Source organism: Mytilus edulis, chromosome 11 (genome assembly GCF_963676685.1).
Source record: "Mytilus edulis chromosome 11, xbMytEdul2.2, whole genome shotgun sequence".
Lineage (NCBI taxonomy): Eukaryota > Metazoa > Mollusca > Bivalvia > Mytilida > Mytilidae > Mytilus > Mytilus edulis.
The window spans coordinates 34,654,579-34,662,618 of record NC_092354.1 but is presented as its reverse complement, the minus strand read 5'-3'; the positions used below and the strand labels follow the sequence as shown (position 1 = coordinate 34,662,618).

The 8,040-nt window shown below is 32.1% G+C and overlaps 1 pseudogene; it reads right to left on the bottom strand.

The window, feature by feature from the left end:
• Positions 1-523: 523 nt before the first annotated feature.
• Positions 524-7,789, bottom strand: LOC139495507 (uncharacterized; annotated as a pseudogene).
• Between the last annotated feature and the right edge of the window lie 251 nt (positions 7,790-8,040).

Sequence of the window (8,040 nt, the reverse complement as noted above, 5' to 3'; positions counted from 1 at the left end):
GAATAATTGTAAGATGTTTACATCTGTCTGGCAGGTATTATTTGACTCTGATCTAATTTTCGTGGTTGGTCAATATTAAGTTTTAAATGGGATAGTTTTTCAGATATTATAAGTTATTTATAGTTGTGTATTGAATAATAGTAAGATGTATCTTACCTTGACCTCATTTCATGGTTCATTGGTCAAAGTTAAAATTTTTTGATTAGGTTTGTTTCTAAGATACTTTTAGCAATAGGCTAACTGAATTTGGTGTTTGGAATGATTGTTCAGCCTGTGATTGTTTATTTCACCTTAAACATGTGAACATTGAATTTAATCAATGCTTGTAGAAAAAACTTATCAACATTAATTCAATTGAGAACACTAGAAAAGGTGAGACATTTTAGTGTGTCCACTCTTGTTATAATTGGGTTGCTGTCTCGTTGACATATACATCAGATCTCATATTATTCATTTGCAAGACAATAATTATATCAGTAAATTATAATACATGTAGCATGAATAGTGATTACTCAGAAGTAAGTTTAAGCAAGTAAATTTTATTTAGAGACAAACAAAGCATAGTAAACATGAGGTTTATAGAGCTCCTAGCCAACTTGATATTCACACATTTTAAGCACATGTCTGCTTGTGAGAAGGTCTTGTATATATAAATTGATCTTTATACGAAATAAGATTTGCATGATTTGGTTTGATTGCCAATGAGAAAAGTTCCACCAGAGACTAGATGTAGAGTTTGACAAGGATAAGGCATGGTTTAATAGCTATATATAGCCAGTGAGAAAATACTACACTAAGACACGGTATCACACAACTACTAAATATGCTTGTCACGTAAACGACGAAATGGAGTTGGCGGTTTATGACGATGAATCATAGATGACAGTCCTGACACACAATTTTCAAACGGATTTCTGTCAATTTTTAAGTCTTTACATTTTAATTTACGATTGATTGTATGTTTAAGTGCACTGTGTTCCAATAAGTCCTTAGCAACTTTTCTCACATCCTCACAATAAGATGGCAAGTGATGAAATCCCTTGCGTTTTCTAGTACCGCTGATAAGCTCGAAATTCTTTATGTAGTTGATTAAGTGAGCATATTCCTTAGAATGTTTGATGATGCTTTCTTTCGTTTGGTGTCCAGTACAAGTGATCTTGCTGTCACGATTGAGCATTTCTAAATGCTCATCAAGAGCTATATTATTATTTTTACCACCCTGTACATTCACAAATCTGTTTGATATCAAGCTTTGAGACTGATCACCAGGAAGAACGCCTGATATTAAACTTGTTAAGTGTACAGAAGCAATAACATATTTCACTTTGTTAGTTTTGTTATAAATGTGCAATTCATACTTGGTTGATCTTACACATCTCTCACCATCTCCCATGTCAACTGCAGTGTCAAGGTTTTTATGAAGGAGTGTTAGTTTAAAGAGCATCAAAATATAGTCTTGTAGCTGATCTTGATCTTTTACAGTAGCTTTTTTCTTTTCTTTTTTTATTTGAACACCGTGTACTTTCATTTCATGGGACTTTAATGAGCCAACATAAGTATATGTCCTTGCACAAAAATGACATTTCACATGTCCATCTTCAAGGTTTGCAGTCCAATAATTCACTTCATGCTCTGGATCTGACAGAACTTCCCTAACAGCATGACATATGTCTTCATTATTTTCAAAAAAGAATTGCTGAAGAATATTTCTACAGATTGTATCAAGCCAATCAATTTGTTTTATTTTGTCCATGTCTTCAAAGTTCTCTGGAATAGGGATGTCTGAGTCTAAATCAGCTAAGTTGAAGTATGTGAAAAACATTAACAATAAAACAGCATCCAAAATTGTATAATACAGTAGCTTATATGGCCTATAAGAGTTTTTAACTTTGCCTTTCACATTTCTCATATTGAGTAGGTTTCGATAGTAGTAGGCTGTACATGGGTCATTTCCACTTCCACTGTTGTATGTCAACTTGTGTATAGCCTGCAAACATAGGTCGATCATAAAATTAAATAAATAGGTTTTTTTTAAGTAAAGGTACATTCTGTTAATAGTTATGGGTAGTAGTCATTGTTCTTATTTGAATTCTATACATTTTAAATATTACATACTTGAATGTACGCATTAAAATATCTGGTCTGCTTATCTTCTGATTTTTCATAAAGTATTGATCATGAGGAAAGACTACTATACAGTATGGGTTTATCTCATTGTTGAAGGCCATATGCTTGCCTATAATTGCTTTCATCCACATTTAAACATTTGTGGATTGTTGTCTCATTGGCAATCATACCATATCTCCTTATTTTTATACAAATCTAGTTTTCCAGAAATGGAAATTAATATTTTACTTAATGTAGACAGAGAAAAGTAAATTTTAATGCCCAAAGCAATGCTTACAGATTAGCATATTAGTAAAATTGAACATGTTGGAGTACATACAAAATGTACATATATGCCAGTTTATAGAATGTTTTAGTAATTTACCTCTAAGAAATTCATCAGCCTATGGAAATCCTCAGTTTTAGAGATGAATCCTTCCAATTTTTCTTTTGCTGTGTCTGCATTGCCCATGGCACTTTGAGCACCCTGTATTCGCTCATCTGTTAGTCTGTCTCCTTTAAAATGATAAATATTGATTTAATTTTCAGATTTTACAATAAAATATTCTTAATCATTTGTAATGGAGAAGAGTAAAGCCTATTGTCAGTTACAACATCATTTGTTTTGCGAAATAGTTGTGTGTAGGTCATATTGAAAAGACATATTGATTGTTCCAGTGTAGAATTTGTAAGCATGTGCTCATAAATAATTTAAGAATTTTTAGATCCCTGGCTTACAATTTATTGTCACTGTACTGTTCAGGACATGATGAAAGAACAGGTTAAATTTGATGTGACCTTGAAACTGAAAAAGTCAATAGTTAGTTGATTGGTTGTTGGTGTTTAATGCCACTTTCAGCACTATTGACTAAATCATGGCACCAATTTTAAAGGGTTGAGGAAATGGAGGTGCCAGAAGAATTATAAAACATGCATACCTCCAAAAAAGACTGGTTCTACTATTTTACCATCCTTCAATGGCACATAATTGTCCGACAGTTCTTTTAAAAGTTGAATGACTTCCTGTGTCTTGTTTTCATTACAGTCATATATTCCAAGAGGATACTGAAAACAATATATATATTATAATGAATGGCATGAACAAATTGAAAACAAATCATGTACAGGTTGAAATGTAAAATACCCATACAAACTATTATATATCTTCAATGGTACATGAAACATCACATTCATTTGCCAAATACATGTACATGTATCAAGAGTCTATATATGTCAAAAAATGAAAAAGTTAATTTCCCCACCTCCACAAGGTATTTTTATCTGTATTTTTTTATCTTGAGGTCCTATGTCTAAGTCAGATAAAGAGAAATATGACCTTTAAAGTCACTTTAACAAATGATATAGTTTGATGAAGTATGTTGTTTAATAATTAAAATAATAGGAGTTACAAATACCTGGGCTGTCTTTAATCCAGCATAGTCACTGTAGGTATGGTTTAAATGTTCTGGATATATTTTCTTGAAAAGTCGTCCAATCTGAGGCACATTCTGAATAACAGATGTTGCAAAAATAAAAGTGAGTTCCTGCATCAATTGTTTTTGTTCTGTTAAAGATGGAATGAATGTTAACAGGTCAAGGTCTGACACATCTAGGAAACTTTCACTTGTATTTTTTTTCTGCTGGAACTCTGTCTACAATGGCATACATGTTAAACAAGTGTAAGGAAAGTGTTTTCTGATCAGAAGTGCGGTAAGATGGGAGGATGTTTTTATCCCAGTTATCTCCAATTAATTGGTATTTTGTAGTTCCACCATTTGCCCATGAATCTCGAATAGACAGTATTTCTAAGTCAAGTTTGTCTTGCCAGCTTGCTAACTTATTATGAATTGTCTGTGGGTGCACACAAACTCCGATTTTCGCTAGTCTTTCAATATCCTATAATTATAAAAAAATGAATAAATTATAGTTAATAGGTAGCATAGATGCCTAAAATAATTAAATACAAATATATGCATCTAAGACATGTATAAACTGATGACTAAATGTATCCATCATGTTCTTGTATCAAGAATAATGTAACCATTATCAATAATTAGCAGTCACTTTTATATGTAACAAGACACTTTTCTTAAAAGTGCCCAACAAAGTAGAAACATGTAATTTGTTCATTGTTTTAATTGAACTACATGTACCACGTACCTCTGTATCTTGTGTAGATGTTTTTATATATTTTAATGTCTAAAGTTTTAGAATGTTAGACAAATGATATAGCTACTTAGTGTTTAGAAAAAAATATATCTTTGCAGATCCAAATATAAGATTCTTTTTTTATAATGATGATGGAATTGTGGATATATGTCATGTTCAGCAGCAAGTACATCATGATATGCCCCTAAAACTGAGAGTGAATATTGTACAATTCTTATAATAATGAATACATTAACCATTAACTTGTATAAGAAATAATGAAGAACATACTCTTTGTGTACAGCCTCCATGAGTCAAAAGAAATCCAACCATGTATTGTATTGCTGACATTTCTTGTGATCGTCCATGTAATCCAATTGCAGCAGTTACCATTATATGCATGAAAGGCTTGGTATTAACACTAGGTGGAATATCACTAACTATTGATGATATTATAGCCAGCATTGATGGGCACATCATTTTTAACTCATTGTACATATGGTCCCAGTTGAATTTGAAAAAATCATCATAGCCTTTCTTTTGAAATAAAGTTTGGGTGCCTCTCTTGCAGATTATCTTGCATTCTTCTTGTATTAACCCTACAGTTCCATGTACAACTTGCATTGGGTTAGACTTGCATACAGTTTGTACAATTGTTCGGTCAATATTAACATTATCAGTTCCTCTTACGAGAGCTCTGCAAATGGTTTTATAAGCTTCTGCTGTTATAACTGAAGTTTTCTTTCCACTTGGATAGTATATCGATACCTAAAGGAGAATATATAGTAATAAATAATTTTAACATAAATTATTTTAGATATATCCATGAATCAATATAAACATCATAGCCGAGATCTATGAATATGATTTTTATTGTTAAAAAATTATTTTGTTTTTATATAAAAGCATATACCTAAAAGTGTATTGTCATGCATTTTGAAAATGTATGGCCCAAGGGTTTCCACTGGCGCCATTTCACATTTTGCGGAGAAAAAAATTGTGGCGAAAAAAATCATCAGGTCCTATATATTGATTTAATGTACATGTGTGTTTATATGTTTTGAAATTGCAAATGGTGATGCTTTCTCAGATTGTCTATGACATCCTTTCACTTAATCTGTTGGATGATTGTGATTGCTGCTTTCTGAATCAATAAACTGTTACACATCATTCAGATACACAGTACATGTATGTCATGCATGTGACAACTGTCAACTCTACATTCATGACTAAACTAAATGCAAAAAAACAGAATTTTTAAATTTAAACATAAATTATACTGAGTAAAAAAAGTTTTGCAACATTTAAGGTACCTATTTTAAGGACATTTTCTATCTGTTTATATCAATGGCGAATCCAGGACTTTTCATAAAGGGGGGGGGGGGCGCTGACTGACCTAAGGGGGGCCGCTCCAGTCATGCTTCAGTGATCCCCTATATAATCAACCAAATTTTTCCCACGAAAGGGGAAATCACAACATGCATATTGCTTAAAGCACACATGAACTTAACATGTTAACACTTTTTTGACAAAAAGAAGAAACGAGTTAGCTAAGTAAAGGAAGTTTATGGTAGACAATTAAACATACATGATACAACTAAATTCTTTTCAATATTTTTTCATTCAAAGACTATTGTTGTGTGGTCAAAAATGTGTTGCGAAACTTTTTTTTCTCATTATATAACAAAAGCAGCATGATATGATTAGGTAAGATCTATTTTGAATTCAGAGATCTGATCTATAAAGATTAAAACTTATGTTACAAGAAAAACATACTTTCATATAAATACATGTATCTGTATACATGTATACATATGCATTGTGCTATTAAACTCATTATTATCTCAATGTATTATTTGATTAAAAAAAAAAAAATCCTTTAAATGGTCAACAAATTTAGAAATTTGGAATGAATTTGAAAACTTAATCATACAATGCTGCATAAAAATGTATCAAACTGAACATGCTGAACAAAAAACAAAACATTTTTTGTTAAACCTTGACAGTTCCGTCCTTGAGAGATGAATTCTGGTTCTCTTTTTCTTGGTTATAAAACCCAAGAGATCTCTTAGCAGATTTAAAATCTGGTGCATTATCTGGTGATGATGATATATATATACATTTGTAGTTAACACAAACATTTTGTTTGTCAAATAGTAAAAAAAAGAAATTGAGGTATGATTGTCAATGAGACAACCCTCAACATGACCAAGGTTCAAATGAAGAGTGTGTAATAGGCAACAATCATCAATGATTAGCAAACCAATAAAAGCATTGACATGAAAAACATGAAACAATTCAACCAAGAATTGTACAATGTAAGCCTTATTTGTAACATAACAGTTTACAAATTTTTATGTGCCATGTGCATTTACATAAATAAATAATGTCTCTCCAGTGGTGCTCAAGCTCAAGATGAAAATATTTGTAAGGTCAATAAATTATACAAACATATTGCAGAGCTGATAAACATGTTACATGGAACTGACCATGAAGCAAACCAAAGTACAAAAATGTATAGCCAAAATTAGCCAAGGAATCAGCAAGAACTGGGCTGTACATTCCTTAATTTCATACTATTTCTACAATGAAACAATACTTTTTTTTCCATATGAACCCCATACCTTTTTTTTTTCCATATGAACCCCAAATTCATGAAACTACTGACATGACATATTAAAAGAAAGTAAGTAAATGTATGTTGTTACTGTAAACTTACCAATTTTAATGCTTGTCTGTGTTGGTATTATTTTAAGCGGCAGTGCAATGGTTGCTTCTGACATGTCTGGCAAGTTGGTAGGTTGGCTATACAGAGGTCTAACATCATGAACCTGGGTAGATGTATGTGCAAACAAATTTGGAATTTGCACTAAATGCCTCAATTCTATGGACGGAAATTGTTTGTTTTTCTTTTTAGATGGATCTGGCGTTGATGGAGACCTTAGGAGTCTTTTGTTTGAAATGTCTGAAACGTGAGACACACTCTGAACGGCTGAGTAACTCTTTAAAATGTCCGCCTCGTGTCGTTTTGCCTCTTCTCTTAAATGATTAACCTTTTCAATCCGCCGGAAACATTTCTTACACACCCCATTGTTTGTGTCATCAACAGTTTTAAAATCGGGGATAACTTTTCGGATAGCGATTACTCTTTCCGTGGTCAATTTATATTTTTCATGAAACAGTTTTTTCTCAATTTTTTGTCCATTTTCATTAATTTCGGTTACAATAAACGAAAAGTTGCATAAAATACACACGTTAGATCGACTATAAAGTCGTCTAGGTGTTGACAATCCACCCGAAGCCATTTGTTACATTTGTACTGGGGGCTACCATTTTGTTTAGTTTGTTGTTATGAATTATTTCCCTTTTACGGAAGTCGATAAAAATTGCGACTGACTGTGCCAGTCTACTTCACAGTGAAGATTTTGGGAGCACTGTTTTGATTGGACAATCGATTTTGAGCTCTGACGCCCTGTCAAATGGGATGTTGTTAGATCTCCCACGCAGCGACCAAGAATAAAAAAAATAGCGAGTGAGAGATTTAATTTCAATTAGATTGAGTAAAAGATTGTTTCATATCATTCATATTTTGCAAATTAACTTCCAATTTGAAATTTAAAATGGGTCTTAGATTTTTTTTATAAATTTCACTCAGAGTTTTGAATACAAGCTATAAACCATGCAATGACCATGTTAAATAATTCAGATGAGTAAACCAATGGACACATTTAAATGTGTGTACACAACAATTTTGAAATACATTTTACACCATTAAGCAACATGCAC